This window comes from Botryllus schlosseri, chromosome 3 (assembly GCF_051294905.1).
Source record: "Botryllus schlosseri isolate E-star chromosome 3, Bs_hap1, whole genome shotgun sequence".
In the NCBI taxonomy this organism is placed as follows: Eukaryota; Metazoa; Chordata; class Ascidiacea; order Stolidobranchia; family Styelidae; genus Botryllus; species Botryllus schlosseri.
This window is the reverse complement of record NC_137238.1, coordinates 32,414,156-32,431,694: the sequence shown is the minus strand read 5'-3', so window position 1 is coordinate 32,431,694 and position 17,539 is coordinate 32,414,156. Positions and strand designations below refer to the sequence as shown.

At 40.1% G+C, this 17,539-nt stretch overlaps 1 protein-coding gene across 1 annotated transcript in view; it reads right to left on the bottom strand.

Moving 5' to 3' along the window:
* Window positions 1–2,988, bottom strand: part of LOC145435020 (uncharacterized) — a 39,129-nt gene extending 36,141 nt beyond the window's left edge. The window contains exon 1 of the mRNA XM_080312285.1: window positions 1,579–2,988. The gene's annotated coding sequence lies outside the window, so the exon portion shown is untranslated. The remainder of the gene's footprint in view (window positions 1–1,578) is intronic.
* Window positions 2,989–17,539: the final 14,551 nt, after the last annotated feature.

Genomic DNA, 17,539 nt, shown 5'->3' with positions numbered 1-17,539 from the left:
TTTGTAGTTGGATGCTTTGTGATCAGCTAAAAAGTTTTATTTACTACATCTTAGGAGAAATTACATACAGTGAACTCCTCCTAATGTGAAATTGGAATCTTTCATCAGTATTCGAATATACCAGATACCAGATTTAAGCTACTCGTTTGATAGGGTTACTAGGTATACCCACTTCGTTGACTCAGTGGAAAATTATCCATATACCAGTCAAAAGAAATGAGACACATATAAGTATTGTAGTTAAGCCTTTCAAGGACAAATTTTATAGTCTTATACTGCTCTTTAATCTTGGTAGAATGACCAATTGATACAGGAGAAGATGAATTTCCGTTTTGGAAAAGTACAATTTTTAGGCTTGACAAACTCCTTTTTTGACAAACAAATATTTCGCATCATGCCATATTAATATTGATAGAATGACTGAGAATGACATGAGGGTTCTTCATAGTCAATTAGCCATTTATGCGCAGTATAAAATTATAAAAAACTACGATTTTCTTCCCACCAAGTGAAATATTAAGGGTAAATACAGTAATTTTGGGCATTTTTAGGGGTATAAATATCTTCTGACAGAGAGCCAATCTGACAAAACTAATGTGATATTCGTAATCAGCAACCTCAAAAACCCCAGAAACGGCTCTCAGATGTTCTGCCTAAAAAGAAAATTTTAATTTTGTTGACCAGTGTTATCAACGAAAAACTCAAATAACTCCGCTTCTACAAGTCGGAATTGACTCAAATTTGTTTCGCATCGTCTTTGAAGACAGCTCAACAATTTCACGGGGTTGACACAAAAATTTGAAAAAAAAAATTTCAATTTTTCATAATAAATTAAACATTTCAATTCAAGATTGCACGGCCTTTACTGGTTGGAATTGAGTCAAATTTGGTGTGCATCGTTTTCTTAGACAACCTGACGATTTAGTCATCAAGCGAGTGAGATTTGGAAAAAACGTTCTATTTGAACAACCCTATTGCACAGCACAACTTCAGTGTTGTCAGCTAACAACTGCTGCTGCTGCTGTTGAACGTTCTTTCTCCATTCTTGACAAGCTACATAGTAAGGACAGACAGTTTCAACCACAGAATGTAGGAAAATATCTTTCGTTGTACTACAACAATTTTCAATTATGTGTACCATAATCTGTGATGTAACGACTCGAATTCTTCATAGGGCCAGATTTCGTTGAAATACTAGGTTTTATTTTCGGGGTAAAATTTGTCAATTTTTAAGCCAAAACGTTTTTTCAGGCCAAACTACTTCCTAAGGAAAGAATTCCAACCATAAATGAAAATATGTAGTACAATTTTATCCTATGTCTCTAGCATTTTTCAGGTAAAAAAATCGCCCTACCTATCACTGATTGACATAGGTGTCAGGATGGCAATGCCTATATTTTGGTCGGCGCATTCAGGTTTACTGTTAAGTTTAAGCAATCTGACAAGCGATAACACGTGGTGACCATAATCTATTATTACCAAAGTTGTGTTCTTATATCATCTATCAATAGTTCTGTAGCCTACTTCATTCAATAAGTGCATTATTATGCTGTCATTGCAGACGTTGATGTATTTTACCTTGAACTTGTGATCCGAGCATGCATATATTCAACGCCCGATTCCGAACCTGGCAATGGTCTTGTTTTCAAACGGAATGTTATTAATCTATAGCGATAATGCACGTCGCTTGTGCTAAACCATTGTCACGCACGCCGAACTCAATAAAATCTACATGTCGCAAAAAGATACGTCATGTATCAATAGCCTAAACGGCGTAATTGTACAGTACATGCACAGTGCACAATGTATGAAGGTAACATTGCCCTTTAGAAAAGAGTAGTGATTCTCAACCGGTGTGCTGATTAGAGAGACCATGGGTGCCGCGAGAAAATCACGTTGCCATCGAAATACCACAAAAATTGGAATTCCAAAGTCGTCCTTGATCGCATAAAAGGTTCAACGCTTACTTAAAGATTGCGATTGCTATGGCAACGTAAATACATGCAATTTTATGCTAAAATAAATTAACTTTTGGGTCGATTCGATCTAAATCGCTACACTGTCAGCAAAACAATTTTTGAATTAACTATATTTGAACTTCAAAGTATTTGTGTTCTTCAGAAAATGTTTCGGTTTTCGGAATGTAACCACCCGTATAACTTAATTGCGAACAGTTTGCATACTGCGGGATTGACCTAGATCAGGGGTTCTCCGATCTTTTTTGGCCGTGGCCCATTTTCCGGTTCGAAAATGTGCTGTGGTCCACCTCTAATCTTAAAGTCATAATCCTGTTCAATGCGTGGTAATCGACGGCGCTTATATGCGTATTTTTCTAAAATATGTGCATTTGTCTCCTAAATTGCCGATGAAATTTAAATATAAACTCTCATTTTCAAGTTGAATGAATATCTTCCAACAAACGACCAACGAAATAATCTTTGGCCTCTTCTAGCTCTCCCAATTTGGGGTTTGGGTGCGGCAGTTACGGCTCTGGTAGATCATATGCTAAAACTTCTGAGTATTTTATGACCGCCCGCTGCCCCATTCGCTTCGCGAAACACAATGATCGACTTCCTGCATACAGTGTGTGATTGGGATTTTAGTTCCGCCATTGAGGGGATTAGTATAATCATTCTGGGCCAGCTTCAAACAATTCATTGGTGAACGGGGTACTGCAGAGGAGTGGAGAAAGATTTTCTTATTATGCATGCTGTACAATGTACATTGTATGTCACGTACTGAACCAACTGAAGTTGCGATGTCGGAATATTCAATCCAGTGATACTATCTATTCATGTGACTCGTACATTGTGTACATTGATTTCCAGGCATGACAGTTTAAACAGACTCCAAATATCAATGCGCTCCGCTGAATCCTCAATCCATTACTATTCGTTGCGGTGGTACAGTATACCTTCACCAGAATTTGCTAATAATTTTCAACTATGGCCATTTTTAACTTACAATAATATACGACTTGCCGAAGTACAGTAAATAACCTCTGGCCCACCTTAAATGTTCTTGTGGCCCACCAGTGGGCCATGCCCCACCCTTTGAGAACCGCTGACCTAGATCGACTTCAACTCCCCAACGCGTAGTTAGATAGCAATCGAATATTGATTGGTCGGCTGATTACTTGTCGACCGTGACTGTATTTCGAACAAACTTGGCGTACCGAATGATAGTTACTGTCCGCTGGAATTACGTTCTTCCACACGCGATAATTCAATTCAACATATAATATTCCATTTGCCTTCTACTTTTTCTATATAAGGTCTTACGATGCCTATTCATAAATCAAAATAATCAAAGGTTGACCTGACGGCGGCTTTGATTCGATTTTATCAATGACACGTTCTCGGAATTTGGATTGGGAAAAGTTACCAAAAAGAGTCTATACCAGGGGTTCTCAAAGGGTGGGCCATGGCCCACTGGTGGGCCACAGAGCATTTTGAGGTGGGCCACAAAGCTATTTAGAATATTTTAGAATTAATGTAAGTTTAGTTACATTTGTTATGTTAAACGCTAGAAATATATTCATAAACTTTTCATCCGACTCTGAGGAGACGTAATGGCACGTATGGAGTCAACATGTACAATTCGAAAACGGGAGGGACAAACGGCGGCCTTTTCCACTGGCTATGACAACCTACGGCTAACAGCAACTAAAGTAATTTCGAGTATATGATAACTGGAAGGTAATGCTGAAATAACCAAGTATTCCGACAGGGTCATATGTCGTATGCCGTTGAAAGGGTGTGCAATATACTCGGAATGAAGTGTAATTGATGTATTTCGGCAGATCGTAATATTGTAAGACAAAAATAGCCATAATTGAAAATTATTAGCAACTTCTGGTGAAGGTATACTGCACCACCGCTGCGAATCGTAATTGATTTGGGATTTCGCGGACCGCACTGGTCTTTGCAATCGGTTTAAAATGTCCGGCCTGGAAATCATTGAACATAATGTAAGAGTCACATGAATTGATTGTATCATTGGATTGAATATTCTGACATCGCAACTTCAGTTGGCTCGGTACAAGACATTCAACGTACATTGTACAGCATGCATATTAAAAAACTCTTTCTCCACTTCTCTGTAGTACTAGGACCCCATTTATTAATGAATTGTTTGAAGCTGGCCCAGAATGATTATATTATTCCCCACAAAAAGCCTATAGGTGGGCCATGCTATAAGTCGGCAGTTGCGGAAAAATAATGAACAATATCGGCCTGGTGTAAATGCCCATAGTCGACAAACACCATGAATACCACATAAAAAAAACTTCTCCAGTCGGCGGACAGGATATAGGAAAATTGAGTACTTGGCAGCCGGATTGCTGAATCGATACATTATTTGCTCATTTATCCACACATACAAGGTGTAAATCGTATTTAATGAAAGTATTTTAATGACAGCAATGTCACTTCAAAGCCATTTCTCGACGATAATGACGAAGACAATGTCGATTTGAGAACAGCATTGTCATACAGGCACCGCCATGTCTGCATCTCTCTGATCCATCATCACACTGTGCAAGATTTCAACGCGTTCGATAAGCCCGGTACCCCAAATTTACCAAGATATCAATTCATCAGGGTTGAGCAGGTGGCGGGATAGCGTCGTTGTTCAACTGTGTGGCCTATTTTTTCTCGATATTGAATACATGTGGACCGCGGCTTCTACGACATATGAAAATTGGTCCGCGACCCGCTTTGAGTTGACGACCCCTGACATAAGCGGTGTCTTACAAAAGCCTAAAAGTGTGCCGTGCTACAAGTCGGCGGCTGCGGAATCAAAAATAAGAAATATCGGCCTGGTGTAAATGACCATTGTAATCGACAAACACCATGATTGCCACAAACGATAGTAGGGTTGAGTAGATCGTAAATGCCGATAATGCAAGTCTTCCCGCTTCGACGAACTTATGCGTAAGCTCCACTCTAGTATATTATAACATACAGTCACTAGAATTTGACGTAGTAAGCAAGTAGTGTGGAATCATGGCAGACTGTAGCCGCGGGTCACATTATCATACAAGACGGAAAACTGTCCGCGGGCCGGACAAAATCCCTTCGCGGGCCGTATGTTGCCGCCCCTGCTCTAAGATGAGAGGTGGGCCACGGCCAAGAAAGGGCTGAGAACCCCTGGTCTATACATTTGAGTCATTCTCTTTTAATGTATCCCACTTGGATTATTTTGCTCATTCGCTACAGTAATAAATACAGCCAATAAGCCCAATTCCTGCGAGGGTATAATAGCACGTAACTTTAGATTATGCTCTTTCTGGGTATCTAGTACTGATGGGCTAACTTTTCTGTGCAAACTTACATATTTGGGGCAAAACACCTGCCGGCAGATATCGCATGGCTGCATATTCATTTATTGCCAAACAGAATACAACAAAGGTAACGTTAGGAGGCATATACATGAAATTCCCTTCTCGCAATATATGTCACGTCGACTTGCGTGATACGCGTTGTGTGAGTGATGGTATGGCGAATATTTGAGCAGTTATAGAATAACCGGAACACTGTGCAGTGTGCATGAATGATCATTGATCATTGATCACGGTTGATTAGAAATATGAAATTTGGCAATGAGTACCTGTGGGGACTGTGCGCAACTTATTGTGGGGTGATCAGCGATAATGAGAAAAGTATAAATGATAAACGAACCGAGTGGCTCTCAATACATATATAGCTATAACAATCAATGCACATTGTACGTACATGCACAATTTGGATTAAAATGTTGTACTCGATTAATACCGCGGTATAAGTCCTAGATAGGTTCTGGTTTAGTGTGGCATGGGTTTATATTCACACCGGTATATCAGGAGTACTACACTGATGGAAATACACACGATTTTCGCAAAGAGTGTCCGGACTTTCTACGTTTAGGCTACTTCGTGTCACAATCATAGTTGGGTCAACACCGTACCAACGCACATGCGCTCCATATCCGATAAATCCTCAATTAAATTAACTTTTTTACTACACCAAGGCAGATAAACCAAATGCCAGGAAGTCGGAGGAGTCGGAACATTTCATGCCCCTATTGGAAGTCGGAGTCGCACCCAGTTGAAATTTCGTAATGGTATGGAGTCATCAGTAAAAGTTGGAATCGTTGAGACATTCAATGACCATAGTGTTGAGTTGAAGTCGCAGCCAACTTTTCCCTACTCCCAATTTCCAATTACATGAACCTTTTACGACCTCCTCCTAATTCAGAGGTCGTCAACGCAAAACGGGTCGCGGGGCACTTTTAAAATTTTGCAGAGGCCGCGGGTCGCATGAATTTAACATCGCGATACAATAAGCCACGCACTTAAACAACCTCGTTTTTAAAACTTTACGTCAGTACAATGTTTTGCTCTCCAACATGGACGACTGGCATAGTTACACCAAAAGAAACAACACAACAAAAATACAAATAAAACAAAAATCTCATGGCCACCACTTTCATTATATTTTGAACTTCGAGCTACGCACTAGGGGTGTTCCAAAAATACGTTTTTTTCAAATTTCATCGGCTTAGTTGTCAAATCGTCAGGTTATACTTAAAAAAACGTTGCACACCAAATTTGACTCAACTTCAACCAGTAGATACCGAGGTCAGTCAAATTGAAGTTTCGGTCATTTTTGAAACAATGGGCCCTATGGTGGAGTTTGGATTTAGACATCACCAGGAAACGAAAAAAAGATATGACACGGATTAGATGAAAATTAGTCCACTTCATTGAAATGACCACGCTAAAAGGATTGTGAGATTAGAGTACTTTACGCTCTGCAATTAACGACCATGAAAAGGAAATCAACTGACAAGCATCTAAAATACGAGTAAATATACTTCTCAAGTGATAGTCATATCTAGTAGTATTTTTTGTCGTACCAATTTAGATTTCACGAGTTCTATCCTAGTTATGCAGGGCATACCGATGTCTCTCTGCAATCAGTAAAAACTTCGAATCAAGGCAAAGTCACCATTCCCAAAATCTCATCCACAGAGACATCAGTTGCATTCCTCAGCAGCTCAGTGTTCGAATATTTCTCTGCTACTTAACATTGACTGATCCAGGGCGTTAGAAATGGTCCTGATTGCAATTGAGAATGGTGGGCTATGCCAATGAATAGTATTTGAGTTGAAAAGGTATTTCTTGTACGTCACATAAGCGTTGATACTTGAGCTTGAGGGAAACCAAATGATTTTGCGAGCTTCAGGGAAACCAAATGGTAACCCACTGAGCTTATAAAGCACATAAGTCAGTTTCGGGTCTTTCAATATCACCTGAACCCCTTTCTCGTCGTAGAGTAATAAAAAGCATTGTTTTACCACGATATATAGATACAATTAGATGGTATTCACCGAATATGGAGGATGACATGAAGAGAGGACGATAACTTTTGATAGGAAGAAGATCTGTCCGATGCCCATTAGTCTTATAATTCGTCTGTGAGAGTACTATAGGAGTGCTGCAGAGCAAATGATAGAGTATCATATAATATCAAATTGTCTCGTGAAGAAATCTACGTTGGACCGACAAAGAATATAGATATTGACTATCACTTGATAAATATATTTACCCGTATTTTACGTGCTTATAGTTAGTTCATTTCTTTTTCGTGGTCGTTAATTTCAATGTGTGAAGTAGGCTATTTGAAAATTATCTCACCTTACAACACTTTTAGGCGGTTAAAGAATCGATATCGGGGTTAGATATACAAGGTGTTTGCAGGAAACTAACTCTTCCTAAATCTTGGTATTGCGGGGAAGCCCAAAATCATTTTCTAAACGCCAGGAGAATAGCTTAGTTTGAAAATCAATATTTTCAAACTGAAATCAATTTTAGCATTTTAAAATGCTTTACTGAGCGTTCTTCCGATATCTCAAATCATGCGGCCCGCGGGCCGCGTGTTGGTGACCCCTGACCTTTCATTACATTCTGACTACCTCTGCGGGCGACACGCTGACCGGCAACAACAGGAGCTTGCTTACATTGGAGTACATGTTTCAATTAAAAACGGTGGAACATCTAGCGTTGACAGCTTCATGAATGAATTGGTTTCCTTAAAAGTACATTTTGATTTTGATCAAGATAAGAGAGGGTGATTACCACATGTCTGATCTGGTTATCAGAGATTAAACCAAGATAACCCAGCTCTCTCTCCTATTGACCCACACTTGAACTAACTCTAAAAACTGTTTATACTACTCTAGCTCCAAAGCTCCCCAATCAAATTATAACGTTGACAACGGCGGCAAGCAAATTAAAATGATACGGGTCTATTATTGAAAGGTGCTGAAGCGTTACTTAGTTCCGTTCCGCAGCGTTCCAGTAGCATACATTTCCGAATCACTACGCATTCTGTTTTAAGAGGTATGCAAACTTTTAAACATTCGAGTCAAATTTAAAGGGCGCGTTTAAGCAGTGGGCACGCACATAAGCTTTCCAGTAGTTTCAACCCCCAGTACCTCAATGTAAGTGGTAAAGGCGATGCCAGACTTATGAATAAAATCCGATGCCAGAATCTGCACATTAGACTTGCATTGCGTGGAGCGCGAAAACGTTTTCAGGTTATTGACTAAATTATGTCAATATATATTCACGTGCGAAATATTATTCTAGTGTTTTGTCCACTGTACCACGACCTTAGCTCAAACAGATCGAACTCTATAGAAGGCAAATTAGAATGCCATTTTGCGGGACACGCAATTTTCATATTCGTTTCAAACGTTGTACGCCTCTGCTCTTGATTTCTATCGTAAGTAGTGCAAATACATGGTTGAAATTGCTATTCAGTTATTGGGCTACTGTCGAGATGGTTGACGGATAACAATTTCGCATATACATAATTTTATGATCAAAATAACACAAAGTCATTTGCACATGATAGTTTCGCCTCCGTTACCAACTAAGAGACGTATGTGATTTCAGTTTCTATCAATGAAAGAACTTATATTTATATTTGGGGAATTGTTCGCGCTTATTTGGACACTTGATTTGTTAAAACCCAAGGCTGAATGCTTGGCGTTGCTGTGAGATGCGTGTGACTCTAAAACTGTGGCTCGTGCATCCTTACATCAGCGCATTGCAAAATTATACCAACGAAGAGGTATGCGTGCAGTGTCCTATCTGATGCTAAGTGCAAGTGTCAATATTCAATGGCACGCGTCTCAAAAATTCTTAAAATCAGTTTCGTCTGGTGCGTGTGAACCATGTCAATCCCCTTGACCTGCGTCACGTATCATCGGCAGGGAATTATTGTTTCGTCTGTAGCGCATTCGTGGGATATTAAGTAGCCAGCTATAGTAACGCGTGAGTTGACTGGAATGTATGGTAACACTCGATAAATTGACGCAAGATGCGACATTACCCCCGTCTTATTAGCGTGAAAGATTACAACGAATTATTTTGTTACAGTAGTCTAGGGTCACGTAGCATATGAATTAACCCCATCGTAACCCAGGTTATGAATATTTCAAATAATTTAAAATATTCCTAGCGATAGGAGTGTACGGAAAGGCATGGACCTAATTTTACACAGCAGAATACTCACGATATTGACCTGAATTTCAATGTTGATCACGGGAATTTACTGATAATTTAATCGTGAGATTTTGTTTTGAAATTTTGTCCCTGGAAAATGACATGACAGAGCCCTTTCCCAAAATTAACTATTATTCATTCAGAGTGAAATCTGTCAGGAAAATCATCATAATGTAAATATTAATGCTCTCATAACCGTCAGAGCTACGGTACAACAACTTATTGTAGGCCATATTTTGTGCGCTCAATGCGGCCCCAGTTATTGTATCATTTACGATGAAAGTCCGTTATGGAGTTTTACTAAATCGTATAAGGTGATGTCACATTTGTGTTCAGAATTAGTTGATTCCTACTTGCGTCCCGCAACAATACGTCGATATGCAGTTGCAGAGCCTACAGACGTCGCGTTCTGGTGCTGCTGAGGTTAATTGACAATGATCAGACTGAGGCGTTTAGCCTGTTCTAACGAGCAAATAATAGTGACGCTGCATGAGCTCGTCACAAAGACTGCATCGTCAATTCCGTTAAAGAGCTTTCATGAACGACATATCCGTTCTACCTTCGGGAAGTCCTTACATTCATACCGGCGCAGAGTCACGTGACAAATGCTATGCAGGGGAATTTAGCATGCTACAAGGTTAGAATTTCAGAATATCACACGCTCGTTTGAGGATAAACACTAGATTTACGATATGTGATACCGACCGCCGACTGTTTCTCCTTTACATTGAAGTACTGGAGGTCCAATGTTAAGTGAGCAATAACCGAAAAATTCGGTTTCGTTTTTGCCAGCGTCTCTCGAAACCAACGTCGTCCGAAATCGTCTGTTATTACGTAAGTCGCATGGATGTCTGTCATTCCGTTAACAAATTATTCATTCTTAACATATATTGTATTACGATATGATAAACTGATTGGATCCATGGATACTACTGCTAAACATTTGCACAAAACAAATTGTCACCGCAGTCAATCCTTCCCAGCATAACATTACCGCTTTGGCTGTTCCAGTGCCGCGAGTATATAGCTGAATGAACGAGCCGCTTTCTGTAAGAAAATTTGCGTTGAAGGCCCGAATCACAGTCGGGAGGAAAAATTAACAACAGAACATTCAAATCGAAAAAAAAAAGAATTGACCTACTGACATTAACTATGTGATCTGGGGCGAATCGTAAGTAATACCGTATACTAGGCTTACCATACGTCCTCTTTTCAGAGGATTTGTCCTCTTTTTTGACTTTTTTGAAAGTGTCCTCGGAGGACGCCCTTTTGTCCTCTTTTATGAGATTTTGTCCTTTTTTGAAAATTTAGGCAGATTTAGAGCAAATTGCGAGTGATATGCCGCATATTAGCACAGAAGTGAAGCTCCGGCGGGTATTTCGGAGTGAAAAACGGTGATTTTAGCTCTGAGCGAAAAGATGACCTTTTTTTCGTCATCCACCTGGCAATGTGGAGTAAAAAACGTTATTTTGAGCTCTGAGCGGAAAAGATGACCTTTTTTTTCTTTTTCTTTTTTAGACAACCGATCACAAAGTGGGAAAAACCGGTTTTTAAGAATTTCACTCCGTTTTTGCAAGTTGCAAATTTCTGAAAAAGTGTCCTCTTTTTTGATTTCCAAAATATGGTAAGCCTACCGTATACTGTTTTTGTATTCGTTGTCCAAGGTATTTGCGGTGGTATAAGCTTGTTCCAGAATGGTTCCCATATACAATGTGCTTCATTTGCTTGTTTAAAAATGGAAGTCAGAGTTAGGCATATATACTCTATCGATACATTCAAGTACGGCTAATACAAACAAAGGTTTACGCATCACCGACTTACGCATCACCGACAAGCGACAAGTAGAACAGATATAGTGTTGACCTGCCACATTCCTTACTGTTGACTTCCAAAATACTCGAGATTGGATCCCGATCATATTTATCACATATAAAGGAATCAAAGTTGTTTTAAAAGTACTGTTACTGCAATACTACATTCAATTCTGCCTTCCCATGCCTGTCATTGCCTGTCTGAATAATAGTGGGAAATATGTACTAATATCTGCAATATTTAATATAGTGTTGCTTTACCAAGAAAACGACTTTCGTCAAGTCGACTGATAGCGAACATTTACGGCCACTTCCGTGTATGGAATATACAGAGCCGAGATTATAAAATTTCGAAGTGAACTTACTTTTTTTGTGGTGCGCTGTGTTTCCTTGCCAGTGGAGGTTTTTGATTTAATGTGGCGATGAGAAATACAATAGCGTGTAAAATGCTACTATTACCAAAAGGAGATTCGTCGGGAGAGTGGAATAAATGTCTGACTCGGTAGTTGACGCTGTGGATAGTTATGAGCCCCTGCCAGCATAAACAAAGAAAGTGTAGAAAAATCAATCAACCTTGATTTCTTCAATATTAATACGCACTGGCACTGCGTGGGATGTATCATAATAACAGGCCCAGAGACCGTAGTTAGACATCCCTGATCTAGGCCAAGGTGGGTGTCTGGCTTTTAAACACTCTGAAGTATTTTTTGACACCTTCCGATCCCATCGATATATCGCAATCTTGTGATGCTTGTGAAATCATGAACAAAAACTCAAACATTCCCAAGGTCAATTCTAACCCAACTGATCCTAGCACCTGTGTTCCGTTCAGGTACGGTGCAGTTGTAAACGGACAAAGAATGAATGGATGATACTATATTCAGCAAGATAATATACTAAAGAAGTACTGCAAGGTCTGGCACCTGGCACATTACGAACAATGACGAAGTATCATCATCTTCATCCGGCCGAGTCAAGAATATGAGACCAGCCATTAGCGTTATTTCATGCAGTAGACTAATCAAAAAAATGGCTACGGGGAGACTACAAAGCTACCAAGGGCATAGGAATCTATTTAAAAACGCCGTTGCAACACTCGGCGATTATACCTCCGTTACACTATTTTGTAGAGGAAGAATCATGGAAACCGCGTCTGGTAGAATTGGTGCTAAATGTCACAATATTAGCATGCAGGTGGGGAGCAATTATTCCGTTCACGATACCGCTTCACGGCCGTTCTTAGAAATCATCACTCCATATTACACCTAGTTGCCATTGAATGCATACAGTCCCAGTCGCTTTACGTACTGGCGCGATTCAAAGATGATATATGTGATGGCGCTACAGGGAAATGTTTAGGATTTGCGAAATCACAGATATCTCATTATTACACACGAAGTAGGATGCTCGTGGACTTTCTGCACTCCTTGGCGTCGTTTACGCGACATACTTTTACTGCCATCTAAGGGCTGTCGTTCGAAGCTGGTGATGGACCACAGATATTGACAGAGTGATGATTCGGTTCAGAATATCGATATTCAACATTACGTATGGGGCAGTGATAGGGGCCTACTCAAAACTTTTTCGACACGCCACCTTGATGATAATGAAACATCACCCCCATCCCCGCCCCCTTATCGATCCTGCGCATTGTTGTCTGGTATGGAAGGTGTCATGGCAGTTGTGACACTTCTCAAAGTATGAATGCGGACTATACACAGAGCAAACACTATGGGGCTGTAGGTAAAATCTACCGTTGAATATTTTGTTAATGCAATTGTTGCACGTAGGACGTAGCACATAGATATTTTAGCATCGGTGTGTGGAAGGCAAGGCAATAATGACATTTAAAATCAAACTATAATCAGGATTATTGCCACTGTTGAAGCTCCGAAGTTTCAGCGCAAATCAAACTCATTCCGAGTTCAAGAATCATCATTTCTCTCAGGCGACTTCGCGCATCCCCCCAGATGCTTTCAGGCCCCTCAAAACGGCGCTCCCCCAGTTTGAGGACCATTGCTAGATATTAAGAAACCATGTAAAAATGCATTCGAAATTTCTAAAATTTATTTTAAATTTGTTGTTTAATTTCTTTAATCAACGGAAAAGCGTCCAATTTCTTGCATTTCCGAATAGACAAAAAATTCCAAAATATTTTGCGGACCGGCGGCTGAGAACCACTGGTCTATACCCGAACTTAATCATCTGCCAATGAAAAGATCGGTGTTTTCATTTGTCTCTCAAATGAGCTGTCATTCAGTTGAGCGTTTACCGTTGCTATTTATTCAACAATAATATTGAACGAACACTTAGACAGAAATGAACAAACCAAATTCCATAAAATGAACATCAAAACGCCGCTTTAGTGGATCCGGTAAATCTGATTCCGTAAAATGAGCATCAAAACACTTTTCTGGATCCAGTACATCCGGTAAATCTGACCACGTTGGCTGAGAGAGAACGGAATGCAATTGCCAATAATATACATCAGTGGTTCCCAACCTCTTTGTTTCCACGGTCTTATTAATTCTGCGGACTCCTGCCGAAATTTTGCCTGAAATTTAATTGACATACTATTGACTACTGCAGTGCTTTTCAACCTTTTTGAGCTTCATTCGCACTTTTTTTGTAAAATAAATTTCATTCGCACAAACTAACCGAAAATTGTTATACAAAAAGAAGATGAAATACAACATTTGTTTGTACAACAAATTGCCTACTAGGTATCGTAAGCAATCAAGTGTCTCATTAAAAAGGCTACTATTTTCGCTCGTTTTGATTTCAACTATTTCACTAAAACCGTTCCCGGCCAAACAAGTCGTTGGGTTTTGTACAAGAACGTCTACCAGTGCTTGGACGGCCAGGTCTTAAAATCTGTTCTGCCCTCCTATCCAAAATACAGCGTGTTTTTCACGAGTGAAAAATGCTTGCTGGAAGAAATCGAGTTTGAGAGCTGACAAAAAGGTCTAGGGGGCTCCAGTATGTCGGATGGGTGAAAAACCCACTTCCCTTATGTCTTGGAAACAGAAGTCTTTTGCCTTATGTCTTGGAAAATAAGGTCCAAACGATCAATGAGAGTGGCACATTAGAGCTCGCTACCTTATGACGCGTTATCACTATTTTTTGTTTCGATTTCCCATTTTCTGTCTCGCGAGTATGGGGGAAGAGCAAATAAACTCACGATACTGCTGTGTGTTCTGCTCTTTAGATCAATCTAACTTGAGAATTCATAACAGTTTAATAACGTTAAAGCAGCTTTTTAGACTACCACCAAAATCTGAGTTTTTGTGGCATCTCGCGAACCGAGCCTCCCTCGCCCATGTAAAGGAATTCATTTTATTATTACAGTAGCAGTATGCTGCGATTTTACGGACATGCATGACATACAGAACGCGCACACCACAATTCTATCCAACACAGCTCTGTACAAAATATGTCTGACTCACGCGATTTCAAATTAGGGTGAATTAAATTCCTCTGCGTGTCGCAGTTGTAGGCTACCACTGTCTACTCATATTGCAAGAACGGGACTATATCGAATGGTTTGCCATCCAGCATCGGTCATTTTTTTGACCGAGGTTTTGTCGAGGCTTATGTTTTTGGCACCGCATGTAATCAGCGGATTGTTGGGCAATACTTTACGTCTTCATGTGACCTCGAAAAGAATGAGGGGTTGACCTCGAGAAGAATGATCCTCGTAGACCTGAACTCGCTCGTTGCACATCCCTAGTCCCTACACCAGTTCATCCCAACGGTCTTCGACCCTTTTTCCAGAACAACAAGTCGGACAAATCTTATCATGAATTCTCATGATAAAGCCATATTTGCTGGGTCTCTCGCTTATTGGCTACCCAACACCGTGACCTTAGATTTGTAAAAACTATCGCAGGATATTTTGCAATAAATTCAACAAGTCTCACATACATATTAACAGATAGCTCTGGCACCGTCTCGACCCAAAATTATACCCGTTGCGTTCCATACTTTAGTAACCATTGAAGGGGTTAACTTGCAAATGTGACTCTATAGCAGTGGTTCCCAAACTTTTTCGGTGTGAGGGCCAAATTTAGAATTTCAGAGTACGGTCGGGGCCGCACGAATACTACGGCTATGAAACGGACCCAAACAGTCATCATGGGTATTTCGGAGTAGTTTTATTGCCCTGGCGTGATTTCAAAACTGTACACTGTTTACCGCTACTTATCTGCTGCATTGGGTGTCCGTTGAGTGAATCAGCTTTTCTCGTCTAAACGCGCCAAGCGCGAGAAATTTCTTTAGTTTCATGACTGAATCGGTCAATATGATCGGGAATTGCATGTATTGCTATCAATTTTCATCTTGTCTCTGTTCACGTAATCTGATATACCGGTAGAGCTGAGTGAGGTGTGTCTATTGCCCTGGCGTGATTTCAAAACTGTACACTGTTTACCGCTACTTATCTGCTGCATTGGGTGTCCGTTGAGTGAATCAGCTTTTCTCGTCTAAACGCGCCAAGCGCGAGAAATTTCTTTAGTTTCATGACTGAATCGGTCAATATGATCGGGAATTGCATGTATTGCTATCAATTTTCATCTTGTCTCTGTTCACGTAATCTGATATACCGGTAGAGCTGAGTGAGGTGTGTTTGTAAAGGTATAGGCCCCCTCAATAGGAATTAAACATATCCGGGGGTATACCCGTTGGCAGGAACGTAACGGCACTTCGTCAGGACCCCGGGCTCCCATAGGGTGATAAACTGACCCCGCATGACGTTGTTCGCTTTTGCCACGAAATTAAAGTTGTACTGTTTATTGAGACAGCGCGACGCCCGAATATTTCGATAATTCATGATAAAATCGGTGAATAAGATCGGGAATCGCTTGGTTCTCGTCTTTATTCCCACGTAATCCGATTTACCGGTAGAGCTGAGTGAGAGGTGTCTTGAAACTAGCTTTCAATACAACATCCATTGTAGCAGTATATTTATTAAACTCGAAGACTTTTCGGGTGCCTCTTTTCAAGAGTTATCGGCACACTAAAGGGATTTGAACAGATTTAAAAGCAAAACCAAAAAGGCAAAGTATGACGCAACAATCAAAATCACAGACCATGAAATTCGCAATGTATCAATGGCAACAATAACAAACTACGAAGTATACGGACATACGGTACTATAGTAGCAGCACAATTTGTAAATAAACAGTTACACGCACGGAACAACACGCACTAATGAGAAATTTGTAGGTTATAGAGGAAATCTTTCTGTCTGCATAAAATAGGTTTGCTCAACTGAATAATAGTAGACTCCAACACTTTTAAATGAAACACAGACCTACCACGCGCAATGATAGTGAATATATTGTCATCATAGTGCTGTGCACAGGCAAGGTTTTCGCTCAGATGCTGACCGATTGACGAAGCATATGCTTGGTAATCATCATAGCAGTCTGTTTTTGCAGCCAATTTGCACTGACGTGCGAGCTCCGTGCGATCATTTGCGCATGTTTTTGACCGAATCAATTTTGGGATATGCTGCTTAATACGCTCAAACAATCTTTGAGATGTACGTCCTACATACCTACAAAAAGAAAGATTTCCTCTATAACCTACAAATTTCTCATTAGTGCGTGTTGTTCCGTGCGTGTAACTGTTTATTTACAAATTGTGCTGCTACTATAGTACCGTATGTCCGTATACTTCGTAGTTTGTTATTGTTGCCATTGATACATTGCGAATTTCATGGTCTGTGATTTTGATTGTTGCGTCATACTTTGCCTTTTTGGTTTTGCTTTTAAATCTGTTCAAATTCCTTTAGTGTGCCGATAACTCTTGAAAAGAGGCACCCGAAAAGTCTTTGAGTTTAATAAATATACTGCTACAATGGATGTTGTATTGAAAGCTATATTCAAGTTCTGTACCACGAACCAGCTATTTATGTCTTGAAACTGCAGACCCCGTAAAATTAAACATATTCGGGCGGGCAGACCCCTAGGTATGACTTCTTCACATGATGTTATTTCGTGACATCCTGATGTCTGCTATATCAAAAAATGTAGAATTGCCCAAACCTACTAAACTGGAAGATCACACGATTTCAGATTGGTATTTCTTCACTGGCATATAATTTTCTTTCCTGCAGGATGGTATTTGTTTTGTTGGGTTCAGATTGCCAAGACAAGAACATTCGGGGCCAGTC